Below are 16,500 nucleotides of genomic sequence, written 5' to 3'. Positions count from 1 at the left end.
CAGACTGGGATACATTTCATTGGGCACTGGGGATTTCTGCACCTTTTTATGCCTGTGAAAATATTTAGTACCTCCTCCTAGAACCTCACCATCCTGTCTGATATCCCCGGCTACAATGCCTTTCTCCTGCATGAATACAGATGGGAAGTATTCATTGAAGACCTCACCTATTTCCTCTGGCTCCATGCACAGATTGTCTCTTTGGTTTCTAATAGGCCTCACCCTTTCCTCAGTTACCCTTTTATTCTAACTATACTGACAAAGTACCTTGTGGCTTTTCCTTCATAGGATCTGACAAGGATATTTCACAGCCATTTCTAAGGACCCCGTTGCACTCCCTATCCTTGTGAATGGCTTCACCTGGTTTTATTGCACTGTGTTTTCTTCATCAAACTCACGATATTGCCTGATCTGTATTTGCTGGACTTGCTGCCTTTACTACTCCCTCTTCATGGACACCATGTGAAATGAGGATCAGGCGTTAGGTAAGAAGTTAAAAAGCAGGACCCCAAGGGCAGTGATCTCTAGATTACTCCTGGTGCCACCTACCCCAGTGAGGATAGACATAGAAAGATAGGCCGGGGGGTGGATGTCTGCCTGAGGAGCTGTTGGAGGGGCAGGGTTTTCAGTTCTTGGATCATTGGGATCTCTTCTGGGATAGAGGTGACCTGTATAAGGGGGGGAATAGGTTAGACTTGAACCAGAGGGGCACCAGTATCACTGTGGGGAGATTTGCTCGTGTTACCCTGGGAGGTTTAAACTACTTTGGCAGGAAATTGGGACTCTGATTAAGAGAGGGACCATCGAAAACTGAGGAGAAAATACATTACCCATCGAGAGCAAGTTTCCTATTCAGGATATCCAGGGCCACAGACGAGGGAGGGAAAAGACTTCTGGTTTAAAGTTCATTTATTTCAATGCATGAGGCCTAACTGGTAAGGCAGATGAGCTCAGAGCATGGATTAGCTCTGGGGACTGGAATATTATAGCCATAACTGAAACATGGCTGAGAGAAGGGCTGGACTGGCAGCTCAGTGTTCCAGGATACAGAAGCTACAGGCGTGACAGAAGGACAAGTAAGTGAGGAGGGAAGTTGTCCTTTTGATAAGGGAGGACATAACACCAGTGCTTAGACAGGATACGCTTAAAGAGTCATCAAATGAGGCTACATGTTTAGAACATAGAAACAAACCAGGGGTGGTCACTCTGTTGGGACTGTATTATAGACCCCCAAATAGCCGGCAGGTACTAGAGGAGCTGATGTGTAGAGAGATTGGAGATACCTGTCGGAATAATAGAGTAGTATTGGTTGGAGATTTTAATTTTCCCAGCATTGACTGGGTCACCCACAGGGTAAAAGGCCTGTACTGAGTGCAATTTGTCAAATGTGTCCAAGAACGTTTTCTAAATCAAGATGCAACTCTAACAAGGTCCAACTCTACTCAGGCGTGTGCAACACTGGACCTCCACTCAGAAAATGTGGTCGGGCAAGTGACTGAAGTGTCAGTCAGAGAGCACTTTGGGTCCAGTGACCACAACTGCCTTAGTTTTAACATAGTTACAGAAAAAGATCAGACAGATCCACTGATTAAGGTGTGAAACTGGAGCAGGGCCAGGTTTGGGGCCATGAGGCAGGATCTAGCAGAGGTCAATTGGGTGAATTAAAAAAACACAAAACCAGTTTATAGTCCAAAAGGGTAATCTAAAAGCACCAGCTTCCAAAGCACAGGTGATTATCCTAAAAGATGAAAACTTAAACTAAATGTGTTTAGTATTACATTCCATGACACTGCAATCCTGTTGCTATAAATTCTGTGCCTTATGATTGTGCTCCACAACCACTTGAGGAAGCAGCAAACCAAAACCAATCACTCCCTAATAAACCTGCTGGACTGTAAGCTGGTGTTGTGTGATTTTTAACTTTGCCCATCCCAGTCACCACTGGCTCCTCCACATCATGGTACCGTCAACTGGGTGAGTCTGTTTGAAGGAAAAGGAATGACTGGCAAATGGGAGCCTTTTAAAAGTGTGATATTAAGAATCCAGGGCAAATTTGTCCCTGTTAGAGTGAAGGGAAAAGCTGGCAGGTTTAGGGACTCGTGGCTTATGAAGGATATTGAAGTTCTGGTCTGGAAAATGAAGATGGTATACATTGGATTTAAGCTTTCCATATCTCCCTCACCTCGCTCACCAGACTGACTGACACAATCAATCTGTGAAGACCCTACAATCCTCTCAGGTCCCTGCAGCATTCCGATCTGTAGAACCTGCTCCAATGCCTGTGACTCTCCCAATCCAGCTCCTATAAGATTCCCTATCTATGTGACATCCAACCGTCGCCAGCACACACCCTGTCAATGCAAGCTCCTCCAGTCTCTCTATCTATCCGCCCACCTCTATAACCTTCTCCAGCTCTTACACCCCTATCTGTGTAAACATCACCGTCCCCTACAATATTTCCCACTTTGACCAACTGTAAGAGATTACTAATGCTCCCTTATCTGTGAAACTGTCTCCAACCAAAATTGCCCTTGCTATCTCCTGGAAAATCTGTCCGATTCCACATCCTCCATGTCTAAATAACCTGTACAACCTAAACCTTCCTGTATCTATAAACATCTACTGTCACGACAACCCTCCATAAGTCTGTATGTTCTTCCCATCTGTACAACCGTCTTTACCTCTGTCGTCTGCTCCGGTCCCTAAACAATCCCTGCCTGTGTAAACCTCCCCAACCTAACAACATCCTTATCCCTGGAAAGTGCTCCATCCCTCCCAATCTTCTTTGCTCAGTGAAACCCCTCCAGCTCTCCACATCTCTGCAGGATCCTGCAGTTCCACAAAACATCCCTCTATGCGGAACTTCCACCAGAGACCACTACCCACCATATTTCTAATCCCCTGCTTATCCCTCTATCTCTGTTCCCAGCTTCAGTCCCGACAACCCTACTTCCATATATAACATCATCAAGTCCTTGTAATCCTCCAGATCTGAGGAAACTCCAGCAGACATTGTCACTCCCTCATGATCTATGACTGCCTACAGTGATTTGAAACTTCTGCAATTCAATAACATCTCCAGTCTCCGTGCTCCTGCCGATCATGGTGAACTGCTCCAAACCTCTCAACCCTCCCTGCCTGTGTTCATCATCAAGTTGATACAACTCGTCTCATGTCTGTAGTGCCCTGCAGACCCTACAATCCTCCCCGTTTTTGTGAATTCTGCCTATCACTATTACTGTCCCTATCTGTGTAACTGCCTCCAGTTACTACAGCCTCTTTACTGTGTAGCCCCCATCAGACCCTAAAGCCATGCTATCTGTGTAACCTCCTTCAGGTCTATATCCTCCAACTTGCTGAAACCTGCTGTCACCATTGCAATCCCCATTATTACTCAACAGTGCTCCGTTTTTAAAACCATCCCTATCAGTGTGATCTCCTCCACTGCGTACAACACTCCCAGTCTGTGCAATGGGCGATGCGTGGTTTTATACATGGGGAATTTTTTAAAAATCTGTTGGATTCTATATTTTGGTGTGACCATAATAGGCAGAATATATAAGGGTGGGGGAGGCTAGTAGCAGTCGAAGTATATTTGAAATTTAGGAAGCATTTTGATAAGTTTCAACAGGGGCTAAATATTAGCTCGGGAGAGAATAGGGACCCTGAAAGATCAATGATGTGATGTATTGAACAGAGTTCACATTGGATAACAGGATGGTTTAAAATGGAAAAAGGGTGATAAAACCTTGGGACATGATCAGATGTATCCCAGCGCTCCGTGAGAAGCTCGGGAGGAATTTACAGGGCACGTCACAGAAATATTTGTATCATCAACAGCCACTACAGACCAGTGAGACTGATGGAAGAGGTGGGTAAGTTGTTGGAGGAGATTCTGAGAGAAAAGATCATCATGCATTTGGAAAGGCAAGGATGGATCAGCGATAGTCAGCATGGCTTTGTGCACAGGAAACCATGTCTCACAAACTGGATGGAGTGTTTGTGGAGGTAGAAAAGTGATAGACCGAGGCAGAGTAGTGGATGATGTCCACATTAACTTTAGCAAGGCCTTTGACAAGGTTCTGCATGGCAGACTGGTTAATAAGTTTAGATCACACATAATCAGGGATCACTTACCAACTGGATACAAAACAGGATTGACTGTAGGAGACAGAGCATGTTCATAGAGAGTTGCTGCTCAAACTGTAGGCCTGTGACCAACGGTGTGTCATGGGGTTCGGTGCTGGGTAATTGTTGTACATCATTTATATGAACGGTTTAGATGATAACACAGGAGTCATGGTTAGCAAGTTTGTAAGTGAGACTGGAAGTGGTGGTAAAGTGGACAGTGAAGGGGATTATCTGAGAGTGGGCCAGTGAGTTTACGAATAGCAAGTGGAGAAATACACAGTGTTTCACTCTGGTAAAGCTGACCAGAGCTGGACTTGTACAGTCAGAGACCCAGAGATGCAGGTAAAAGGTTCTTTGAAAGTGGTGTCACAGGTAGACAGGTTGGTAAAGCAGATGTTTGGGATGGTTACCTTCATTGGTCAGTGCATTGAGATTAGGAGTTGGGATGTCATGTCATTGTTATATCTGTACAGGACATTAGTGAGGCCATCATAGAAATAGTGTTGATTACCTGGAAAAAGTTAACTGGTTCATGTCTGTCCTTGAGGGAAGGACATCTGACATTGTTACCTGACATCTGACACCATGGTTCACGTGTGACTCCAGACCCGTAGCATTATGGCTGACTCTGAGCTGCCCTCTGGGAAATTAGCTGTGGGGCAAAGAATGCTGACTCAATCAGTGACATCCTTATTGAATGAATGAATAAATAGAAAATATGTGTCCCTCCCTACCACTGCAAGCCCCTCCAGCGCAGCAATCCGTACTGGCTTTGTAACACCGTTCAGGCCCTTGCCCCTCTCTGTAACACTCTCACCACCTCCAGCACCTTCACCTCTCCCTGTTCCTATCATCTGACTAAACCTTGACAATGTTTCCCCTTCCTACTGCACTCCTCCTGCTAGTAGACCCATAGCAATCCATTTAACAAATACTTCCATATTTCTAAAGCATTGGCTTCTTCAGAATTGTTAGGTTTTTTTTTGTCTTCTGCGCATCGCTTAAAGAAGTCTGGTAAATCCTGGAAATTACTGAGCCAAGACCATCCAAAGTGGGGGAGGAGCATTGGGACGGCGTCGAGCAGCTGGACACTTGATGTGAGGAAAAAGGGGAATCCAGGAGAAAACAGCACAAGGAGTGCGTTGTCACACCAATGTCCCAGCCATCCCCCATCTGCCCCAAGTGTGGAAGGCCACATCAGTCTGTACAGCCACCCACAGACTCCCCTGAGAGTGGGAGAGAGTCAGCCTCGTTTGTGACCCACCGCCAATGAGATGGTGAGATAGGGAAGTTGAATCCCCTTTCAGTTGTCCTACTGTCTTTGTAACAAATTCCAATAATTCCCTGTCCAATCCATGCCTCACAATGTAATGCTGTAATGGGGCCTTAACACTGCCCTTCACCTTCTGTGTTCTGACTCTTATTACCCAGAATTTGGTTTCCTAATGATTGATAATCAGAGGCCACATATAATCCCATTGTTATCCCTAACGATGAGAGTTCCACTTTCTCCTTCCCACTCTGCCTGACTTTCCACAATGTTGTGAAGCCATGAATATTAAGGCTCCATCTTTTGTTCACCCTGTGACCACGTCTCCCTGATGGTGATTAGATAGAAATCACAGTCACACGAGCATATCCCTTATTATAAATGCTTCGTGCATTCAAATTACGAAATAGTAATTTACTTTTGAAATCACAAATTCCTGTCACAAACCTATCTGCTGATGTATAGTTTTAGTTAAACTTAGTCTCTTCCTGTTTCTTCCTGTTTTTCCTCAGCCACAGCCCCATGTTTCAATATTGACACTGGTCCCAGAAATGTACCATCCCAATAAAATAGCTGACTCCTCCCTGAGTACTGGTAGCAGTGCCCACTGCATCAGACCCACTTCTTCTGACACCATGGTTTGAACCTGAAATCTTCCAGCACTCTGGTGATATCACTCAGTCTCTCTCCATTTGGTATCCCTCACTGTGTGGGTCTAATTGCTGCTTCTGTCAGCATCTCTCACTCTTACAGCTACTCCGGATCCGGAGCCAAAAGAATCCTCCGATCCGCAACAGCACAGACCAGGGATGGAGACTCGGATTTTTGTGATCTCTGCTGGACTCAGTGCTACTCTACATGAGTTATCCTCACTGCATCAGTCTAATTTCCCATTCTGTCTCTTTATGTCTCATGCAGGTAATCAGGATGTTTCTAATTCCTGTCTCATCCATCACCTCATTGAAGACGCTTGGCCAGCCAGAGGGAGACGGAGACGGAGAGGGAGATCTGGAGCCTTCAGTAAATCCTTCAGCCGGTAAGATCAATCATAGTAAACAGCACAGGGTGGAGTTAGTGGCCATCTTTATTCAGACCTGGAACACAGGACATAGTTACAATGCTGGGCAAGGAACAGCAACATTCTCGACTTCATTCCCACCATATTGTGAGGGCCCTGCTGTCACCTCTGCTGTACTGGAACTCCCTGAGACTGCACAGGAGGTCCCAGGCATCAGTCTTGGCACATACTCTATTAGTGATCTCAGTAATATACTACAGTCCCGATAATCCTTCCTCTATTTGGAATCTCCTCTAGTACACACAATGCTGTCTATCTCTGTCAGGTTCTCCAATCCCTGACACCCTAATCCCTTAACTTCTCCAGTAGATACTAAATTCCTTCATCCCTGTAATTGCCGGGCCCTGTCTATCCCTGTAAGGTCCTCTTACCAATGCCACCCTCCATGCAAATGTGTTTTGTCTCTAACCTCTCCATCCATCCCTATCTGGGTAAACTTCTCCAGCTCTTGCAACCCTTCCTTACCTGTGAAAAAAATCATAACCTCCTTATTGTTCTACTAATCTTCGATCTTAATCTATTTAAACTTCACCCTCTCCCCACCAACTCTCCCGACCACAGGAACCTCGTTCATTTTGTTCAACGTTCCCCATTTGTGTAACTGTCTCGAACCCAGTAACCTGGCATTCTCCATTGCCTTCCTACCTATGCAGCCTCCAGAACCTAGAAGCCTTCTTATATCTGTAAACATCTGCAGTCACTACAATGTTCCATATCTCTGTCAATATACACAATAAACTCCTACTGAAACACTCCCTGTCTGTGCGCCTCAGTCTGCCTGCCTCTCTTTATATCCATCCCTATCCCTATCTCCAGAATCTAATCCAGCTCCCTCTACCTCTGTAAATTCCTCGAATCCGCAAACCCCTTTGTCCCATGAACATTATTGCCCAGATTTATCTCGAAAATCCTCGAGTCCCTGTAAGCCTCCCTATCTCTGCAACCTCTATCCATCTGTTCAACCTCCCACTACTGAGGAATGACTCCCTGTATTCACCATGAGGCAGATGGAATGACAGTGAACAGATATGATGGAACTGTCATTCCGGAGATGTAGCTGTAGAATGACCATTGCTGGGAAAGGAATATTGAAGGGTTGTTGGGATCTAGGCAGGACAGGCAAAAAGGCAACCAAGTTGTGAAGAAAGGATGAAGTTAATGCATTAATGAGAGAGCCACGTGGAACTGAAGATCAAAATTTGGAGTCTATTTGGATGGAGCTGGGAATGAACAAGCAGCAGCAGCAATCATTGGCTGGAATTCTTTTAAAGGAATCAAGCAGTGATGGGAATGTCAATATGGTTACAGTCAGGACACTGAATGTACTTGTAGCAAGGGCAGTACAGTAACTGTGTGTGACAGTGGTCTCCATCCCGACTGGATAACTAATGAGTATCAGGGCTTAATGGATGGAATCCTGGATTGGATACGAGATGGTTTTCTATAACATCATATCAAGGAGCCAGCAACAAATTTGTCCAGTGGAGTTCAAATGCTGTGTAGTAATAAATATCCAATAGTCCCATTTTAGAGGAGTTTTGTGAGGAAAGACCCATAGTGTTATAATGCAGATATTGAGTTCGAGTTAAGACCATAAGATGTCGGAGCAGAATGAGGCCATTTGGCCCATTGAGGCTGCTCTGCCCTTCAATCAGATCATGGCTGATCTGATACTCTCCAACTCTACATTCCTGCCTTTTCCACAAAACCCTTGTTTCCCTGATCCATTAACATCTGACCATCTCTGCTGTCAATATCCTTAATGACCCAGCCTCGACAGACCCCCGCAGTCAGGAATTCCCACAGATTCCCTACCCTCTGAGTGAAGACATTCCTCCTCATCTCCACCTTAAATGGGTGAGCTCTTGCTGGGATTTTCTGCCGTCTGGTTACACATTCTCACACAATTGAAACGAAAGGAAGTGACAAAGGTAATTATTGCAGATGATATGAAAATTGGTGGAGTTGGGGTGAATGAGCAAGGAGATCTAAGGTTGCAGGAGGTTACTGATCAGTTGGAAAGATGTGCAAAGAAATGGCAAATTAAGTTTAATCTGTCCAAGCGTGAGGTCATGTCAAATTCAAGAATAAAGTTCGGATACTGAGGGACATTGATATACAGAAGGATCTTGGTGCACTGAGTGGTAAGGTCCTAGGGAGTGTTACTGGACAAAGAGACCTTGGAGTCCAGGTTCATAGTTCCTTGTAAGTATAATCCCAGGTAAATAGGATAGTGAAGAAGTTGTTTATTCTGCTTGTGTTTACTGATCAGAGCAGTGAGTAGAGGAGTTGGGAGGTCATGTTGTGGCTGTACAGGGCATTGGATAAGCCACTTTTGGAATATTGCATACAGTTCTTGTCTCCTCCCTATCAGAAGGATGTTGTATAAATTGTAAGGTTTCAGAAAAGATTTATAAGGATGTTGCCAGGATTGGAAGATTTGAGCTAAAGGGAGAGGTTGAATGGGTTGGGGCTACTTGAGGCCGAGGGGTGACCATATAGAGATTTATACAATCATGAGAGGCATGGATAGGTTTAACAGACAAGGTCTTTTCCCTGAGGTAATGGAGTCCAGAACCAGACGGCCTAGGTTCAGGGTGAGAAGGGAAATATATAAAAGGAACCCAAGGGGCAACTTTTTCAGGCAGAGGGTGATGCGTGAATGGAATGAACTGCTAGAGGAAGTGGTGGAGACTGGTACAATTACTGCATCTAAAAGGCATCTGGATGTGTATACGAACAGGAAGGGTTGAGGGGGATTTGGGCCAAGTGCTGGCAAATGAGACAGAAATATGTTCATGTATGTGGGCAGCGTGAATGAGATGGACTGAAGAGTCTGTTTCTGTGCTGTACATCTCTATGACTAAATGTTTTCCACTGTCCATTTCCAGCCACACGCTTCACTGATTTCCCTGTTTACCTTGGTCAATTCTCCTCTCAAACACATGTAAATGGCTTTGGTTGTGATTGTAGGGTGTGCTTTTTAGTCACTTTAAAAATCTATCATCTCACAGAATTCCACTACACTACAATTTCCCAGAGGATATCTCAGTGTGACATTATTCGTTCACTCAGCTTCTACACCCAACGGTCGATCTGAGATAGTCACGTCCCTGGCCATTTACACAATGTGTTATTCAAAGAAACACTGACACAAACACTTGAAGAGGAGTTCGGAGAATATCATTTTTGACAAAGATTGAAGTCTCCCAAAATGATCACATTGCCTTTGCATTAGACAGGAATTCATTAGAAAGTGTAACAGTGTTGAGCAATGAAATGCTGTCAGGCAGCCTCAAAACTGTTTTTGACACGTGTTACTCATAATCTGCATTCAGGCTGATTCAGATGCATCATCAGATGCCAAATGCTTTCTCTGTAATGCCTTTGTTCCCCATTACTGTCAGGGTTATCCATCCTGCACTCCCTGAGACCCCTCAAGGATGGGTACAATTGAATATTTATGTTCCACCTTTTGCTTCTCCTCTAACCACATCTTCCTGGTGACTAAATCTTATTTATCTCTGTGTCACAAGTCTATTACCTTATTGCAGATACTTTGTCCATTCCAAAAAAAGAACATTGTAATTGACTTTTTCCCAGAATGTCCTGTCACAGCCTAATTCACTGATGTACAGTTTTAGTTAAACTCTGTCCCTTCCTGTTCCTTTCTGCTTGTCTTCAGCCACATTCCCATGCTGTTCCAATGTGTCCCCTTTTCTCTTTGGATTTGGAAAGCTCCTTTCACCTGAACCCTGTCCCTGCATCTTCTCTGTCAATTAAAGCCCTGTCCATAAACCCACTGACATAATTTGCCAGGACACTGATCCCAACAGGGTTGTTTTAATTCACTCCATGGGATGTTGCTGTCTCTGGCTGGCCAGCATTTCATGCCCACCCTCGAGCTGCCATTGAGCCGAGTGCCTTGTGAGACTATTAGAGAAGGCAGTTTAGAGTCAACCCCATTGCTCTGGGTCTGGAGTCATGTGTAGGTCAGACCAGCTGCCTATCGCAGATTTCGTTCCTGAAAGGATATTGAGCATTCAGATGGGTATCCCTGCCACTGTCATTAAATTCTGGACGAACACTCTAGTGAGAGTAACACTAGGCCATCGCCTGTCCCACTGATAGCTCCCTCATCCCTAAGTACTGATCCCAGTGCACCATGAATCAAAACCCTTCTTCTTGACCATGGTTTGATCCTGATACCTTCCTGCAATTTGATGCTATCACACAGTCTCACTCCATGTGGTATCTGTCACTGTGAGAGTCTAATTGCTGCCAGTGACTGCAGCTTTTGCAGTTACTCCAGATCCTGAGCCAACAGAACTCTCCACTCCAGAGAGACACAGCAGCACAGGCCAGGGATAGAGACTGGGATATTCCAGATCTCTGTGGTACTCGGCGCCATTCTCCCTGTGCAACCCTCACTGCATCAGTCTAATTTCCCATTCTGTCTATTTTTCTGTCTCCTGCAGGTACTCAGGATGTTCCTGACTCAATAAACCTCCCAATTGCTGGGTGTGTCATTCATCATCTCATTGAACACGATTGGTCAGCCTGGGGCGGGGAGATCTGGTTTCTTCAATAAATCCTGCAGCAAGGTAAGATCACTCACAGTGAACACATCAGAGCGAATTTAAGGGATTGAAGTTTAGTCCGGAAGACATGACACAGATATAGTGTTGAATGGTGAATACAGAGCGTGATGGGCCCAGACTCAATCCACACTCTCTTGTTTACTTTCAACACTGCTGTACTGAGCCTTCCTATGTCAATATAGGATGTTGACCGTTATTAATCCAGGCCTGTGCTGTCTTAGTGAGGATCGGGACAACAGAGGGGAAAGCAGGCCTCCCTTAAGGAAGTGGTATTAAAACCTGGGGTCTTTCTTTTCTATATTCCCCCACTCACACTGTCTCTTGTCGTGTGATAGAGTCATACAGCAAGGACACATACCTTTCAGTCCAATGCATCTGTGCCAGTGTCTTGAATGCTTGTAATTCATGAAAAGTTCCAATTTCTGTCACCTCCACCCCTCCCATAATCCTGCTGTTTATTTGAAACCTACTCCAATGCTGACGAGGCTCCCTATATATAATTTGCTCCAAACTCGGTAACGTGCCCAATCTCAGTAAAGTCATCCTGCCCTCAGTACAATAATTTCTATTTCTGTAGTTTTCCACAATAACTACAGTCCACCCTGTCTCTGTGAAATCCTCCAGCCTGGACAAAAATACTCACCTGTGTACTTTCCCCAAGCCCCAAGAGAACATGATATCACTGTAACCTTCTGCAGGCCAGATCACATTCCTGCCTCCTGGCCTATAGCACCACATGACCTCTGTAACCATCTCCCATCCCAACCGGACTCCTTATCTGTGTAAACACCTCCAGACCCTTTTCCAGCTGCAACAACACTTCCCATCTCAGTGTGCTCCTCCCTGCCCCTCAAATGCTCTCTCTTTGTGTAGCTCTGCAGTTTGGGATGGTTCAGTGGTGAGCACTGCTGCTTCACAGCGCCAAGAGACACAGGTTCAATTCCAGCCTCGGGTGACTATCTGTATGGAGTTGGCACATTGTCTCCGTGTCTTCATGGGTTTCCTCCCACAGTCCAAAGATGTGCAGGTCAGATAAATTGGCCATTCTAAACTGACCGAGCGTTAGGTGCATCATTGAGAGGGAAGTGGGTCTGGCTGGATTACTCTTTGGAGAGTTGGTGTGGACGTGTTGGGCCAAAGTGCCATTTCCATATTGTAGGGAATCTAATAAAATCTAAACTCTCCATCAGTGTTCTATATTAATGACCCTAAAAATATCCCTCTAACAATTAAACAGCTCCAAACCTCCCAATCTCTGTAAACTACGACAGCTCCAACATCCCTCCTTATCGGTGTAACCTCTTCCTGAAAACCTCTCAACATGTGGAGACCCCACAATCCTCCCTATCTGTGTAATCCAACAGGTTCCTGCATTACTCCCGATCTGTAGAACCCAATCCAATGCCTGTGACTCTCCCAATCCAGTTCCTGCAAGACTCACTATCTGTGTAACAGTCTCCCGTCACTATCACCCACCCTGTCAATGTAAGCTCCTCTAGTATCTCCATCCATCTAATCATCTCCATAACCTTCTCCAGCTCTTGTACCCTATCTAGTAAATGCCACCCTCATCTATAATCCTCCCTACGATAGGAACCGTTCCACAGATTCATCACCCTCTGGCTGACTACATTCTTCCAGATCTCCATTCTAAAGGGTTGTTCCTTCACTCTGAAGCCGTGCTCTTGAGCCCTGGTCTCTCCAGCAGTGAAAACATCTCCCCACCCCCATCCACTCCATCTAGGCCCCTCAGTATTCTGTAAGTTTGAATGAGATCCTGCCACCGCCACCTCTGAAAATTCATCAAGTACAGACTCCGAGACTTCACCAGCTTCTCATATGACGAACATTTCATCCTGGACTCTTTCTTGTAAAACTAGTTCTTGTACCCACTCACATCCTTTGTCCAGACTGTTAATGTATAACATGTACAGCGTGGTCCCAACCATGACCTCTGCGGAGTTCCCCTCGTCACCAGTTCCCATCGTGAAAACGACCCCTTTATACCTACTCTGTCTTTTGCTAATCAGCCAATCCTCTACCCGTGCCAAGCATGTTGTTCTGAAACTGAACTTTTATTTCACAAACCCAGCTGGATTTGTTTTCCTATCTGGCTGTGAATAAGCAGAGTAGATAAAAGGGAGGAATGGTTTGTCGGGATTTTCAGAAACCTTTCAACAAGATCCCACTGAAGATGTGGATAAGCAAAATTGGCAAATGTGGGATTGGAGGGAATGTACTGGCATGGATTGGGAATTCTTTAACAGAAAACTAAGTGGGAATAAATGGTTTAGTGCTTGACCCCCAACTAATCACAAAGGGATTTGATGCATTTGATGGATGGATAAAATCTACTGCTTCCATGTTTGTTGCTGACACAGAACGAGATGGGACAGTGACCCTGTGAAGGAGCAGAGTGGAGTGGGAGCTGGAGGATTACACGTACCTGGGAGTCACAGAGATAACTTCCTGCTGCTGGGACCTGCCTGCACTGAGTTTGAAACAAGTGCAAGAGCCGTCACAGAAAATGCTGTAAGTTCATTGGCTGATAAATTCGCTGTTATTAGCGACTGTCAGTTAATTGCTCTAAGTTAGCAATTTTTTTTCAATTTCTGAAATAAGGGTTGAACACAAAAATAAGAGGGAGAAGTAAAATTGTGAGCCAATATAATAAATTACCCTCAGTAAGCCACAGTTGAATAAGGGATTTAAACATATTGTTATTTCCTGGATGTTAACTTCATTCTAAGTAATTAATTAAGTAACTCGAGACAAAATACATTTTAGGATATGTTTGTCAGATGGAAAATGTGTTCTGTTAATTGGGAAGTCATAGCCCCTGCTCATGTCCTAGATAGACACTGGGTCATGGAGCTCAGACAGTGACTCGAGACACAATGGGACATCTGTGATGCTGAGATTAAGTGGAAAGCACACACACAGAGCAGATCACCCTGCAAACATGACGGCCTGGAAGAAGGAAGGGTCTGGGGGACTAGGCAATCAGAGAGAAACAGTCAGGGAATACAAGCATATCCTGGTGTTTCCCTCCCAATTCAATTTCCCAGTTTGGAAGCTGATGAAGGCGTAGGCTGCTCAAGGGAGGGCAGTCAGAGCCATTGTCTGTGGCACCACAAGCAGCCTGACTGTACAGGAGGGGAGGGAGAAGGAAGGAGGAGCAATAGTCACAGGGGAGTCAGGAAAGTGAAGAAGGTGTCAGCCTGCATGTGATTCCAGGATAGTGGGGTTAAGAATGTCACTGTATCTGCAGAACATTCGTCTGGGGGACAGTCAGCAGTCAAAGATCATGCCCATGTTTGTAGGAATGACCTGGGTAGGAAGGGTGAAGTGGTCTGGGAGTCAGAATTTAGGGAGCTAGGTGGATGGTTAGTAAGCCGGTCTGCAAATGCAGCAATCCCTGGAATACTCCCAGGGCCGTGTCCAAGTGAGAACAGGACTCAAGAGTTTTTGGTAGATGAGAGTGTGACTGAAACAATGGTGCAGCAGGAAGGGCTTCAGATTCCTGGGACATTGGAACTGGTTCTCGGGAAGTCAGCAACTGTACAAGCTGGATGGGCTAACGTGACAGAGCTGGGACTGAATTTCTTACGGGTTTTTTTTGGGAGGGATTGAAAATAACTTGGTGTGTGCTTAGGATCTAAAAAGAAATAGTAAAGGAGACTACCAGGATTTTCAAAATAATGGGAGATACAATTGGCAATAATTTACAACAACACGGTTAACAGTGGAAGATGGAGTGAGAAAGAAAGCCTTAATCTGAGGTACTCTGAAATGGACCTGAATACTGGGAGTGTTCGGAGTTACAGAAGCAGTTTGGTGTGTGGAAATCTGATGGATTGATCACCGAGAACTGGCTCAAGGAATGGCAGGACGGGATGTTAAATATTGCTGGGTATAAAATATTCCAAAATGATAGAAGGGAAGGGAAAGTATTAAGGTAGAAGTATTGATTTAGATTAGTGTTAGTTAAGGAGTCCAAGAGAAAGAGGATCCGTCCAAGGACAGAATGAATTTGGCTGGAGCTACAGAACAAAAAGTGTACAATTACACTGTGAGGTAAAGTCTGTCAGCCAGCAACAAAAGAAATGATGGAGAGAATAAATATGCAGGCGCATTTGAGAGCGATGACAGTATTACAGATTAGTTATAATGAGAAACTTAATTACTCAGATATTGACTGGGTTACTGGTGATGCAGCCTCCTGAGGGGTGAGTGTTCCTGGATTACATGGAGGAGAGCTCACTGCAGGAGTATGTGTCCAGCCCAAGAGAGTATGTACTGTTGGACCTGATCCTTGGGGAAGAAGTGGGGCAAGTGGATCCAGTGTAAGTAGGGGAACGTTTTGGGGGGCAGCGATCATTTTATTGTAACGTTCAGGATGATGATAGAGAATGCTATGCAATAATTGAGAGTGAGAAATATTAGTTGACTGAGAGCAGTCTTCAATGGGGCAAGAATGAAGCTGGGAACTTTTCAACAAGGCCAGTGAAATATTAGCTTTAAACAGTGTGAACCAGCTCAGATGTAGCTGGAGATGGGGTTGCAGTGTGACCATGACTGGGAACTGGATAATTAAAGGTTTTCCCCATTTCTACAGGAATGGTAAATAGGCCAACACAGTGAAGTAGCATTGTGTAAAAAGGATGGGATCAGTAATATTGTGATGCTAATCAATTCACACACTGCTCCTCCCTGCCCTCACCCTCATCTCTGCGTATTGATTCTATCAGATATTGGTAACCTTTGAAAACTTCAGAAAATAGCAGGATAGACAAGATCAATCTGTCCACTGTCTGCATTGCACAAGAGGTAATGTTGTCTTTTAAATGCGAGTTCTGACTCCCCGGATACTATTGGACTTCAGCTGCAGATCCCGGCACCTTTTTAAAATGGTTTGTGAGGTTCTGCCTCTACTCCGCTTCCATGTGTGCCTCCCAGATCCCGACCATATTCTTGGTGAAATAACAACTTTCCTCACCACTTTTCGGATATTTCAGCCAATTATATTAAATATTCACCACTGGTAAAGCAAGATACCAACAGGAACAAGATGTTATTTCCCTCTGTACCCAGGCCCCTGACAGCATGTGCACCCCAATCAAATCTCCTCTCAGTATCCTCCATTCATATCTTTCCTCAGAACTGCACTTCCACTTTCACAGGGTGAAGAATCTCCTCTGTACTCTCTCCAGTCCAATTCCATCCTTCCATGTGATGGGGTGACCAGCACTGTACACAGTCCCCAAGCTGTGACTGAACTCATTATTTATGCATTTCCAGCATAAGTTTCCTGCTTTGAAATTCTGCCCTTTGGCTGATAGAGGAAATGATGCCATTTGCTACATTAACGAGATTATAGATGTTTCCAGCTATCTTCATTTATCTGCCCACACAGACTA

The 16,500-nt window shown here is 44.9% G+C and overlaps 1 long non-coding RNA gene across 2 annotated transcripts in view; it reads left to right on the top strand.

Annotated features, from left to right (window-relative positions):
• LOC140487719 (uncharacterized) overlaps positions 1 to 16,500 on the top strand; it is a 76,652-nt gene that overhangs the window by 35,628 nt on the left and 24,524 nt on the right. For both annotated transcript variants that reach the window (XR_011962887.1, XR_011962888.1), the window contains exons 3-5: positions 6,320 to 6,437; positions 10,958 to 11,083; positions 13,462 to 13,612. This is a non-coding gene — a long non-coding RNA (uncharacterized lncRNA). The remainder of the gene's footprint in view (positions 1 to 6,319; positions 6,438 to 10,957; positions 11,084 to 13,461; positions 13,613 to 16,500) is intronic.

This window comes from Chiloscyllium punctatum, chromosome 17, assembly GCF_047496795.1.
Source record: "Chiloscyllium punctatum isolate Juve2018m chromosome 17, sChiPun1.3, whole genome shotgun sequence".
NCBI lineage: Eukaryota > Metazoa > Chordata > Chondrichthyes > Orectolobiformes > Hemiscylliidae > Chiloscyllium > Chiloscyllium punctatum.
This window is presented reverse-complemented; position numbering and strand designations above follow the sequence as displayed.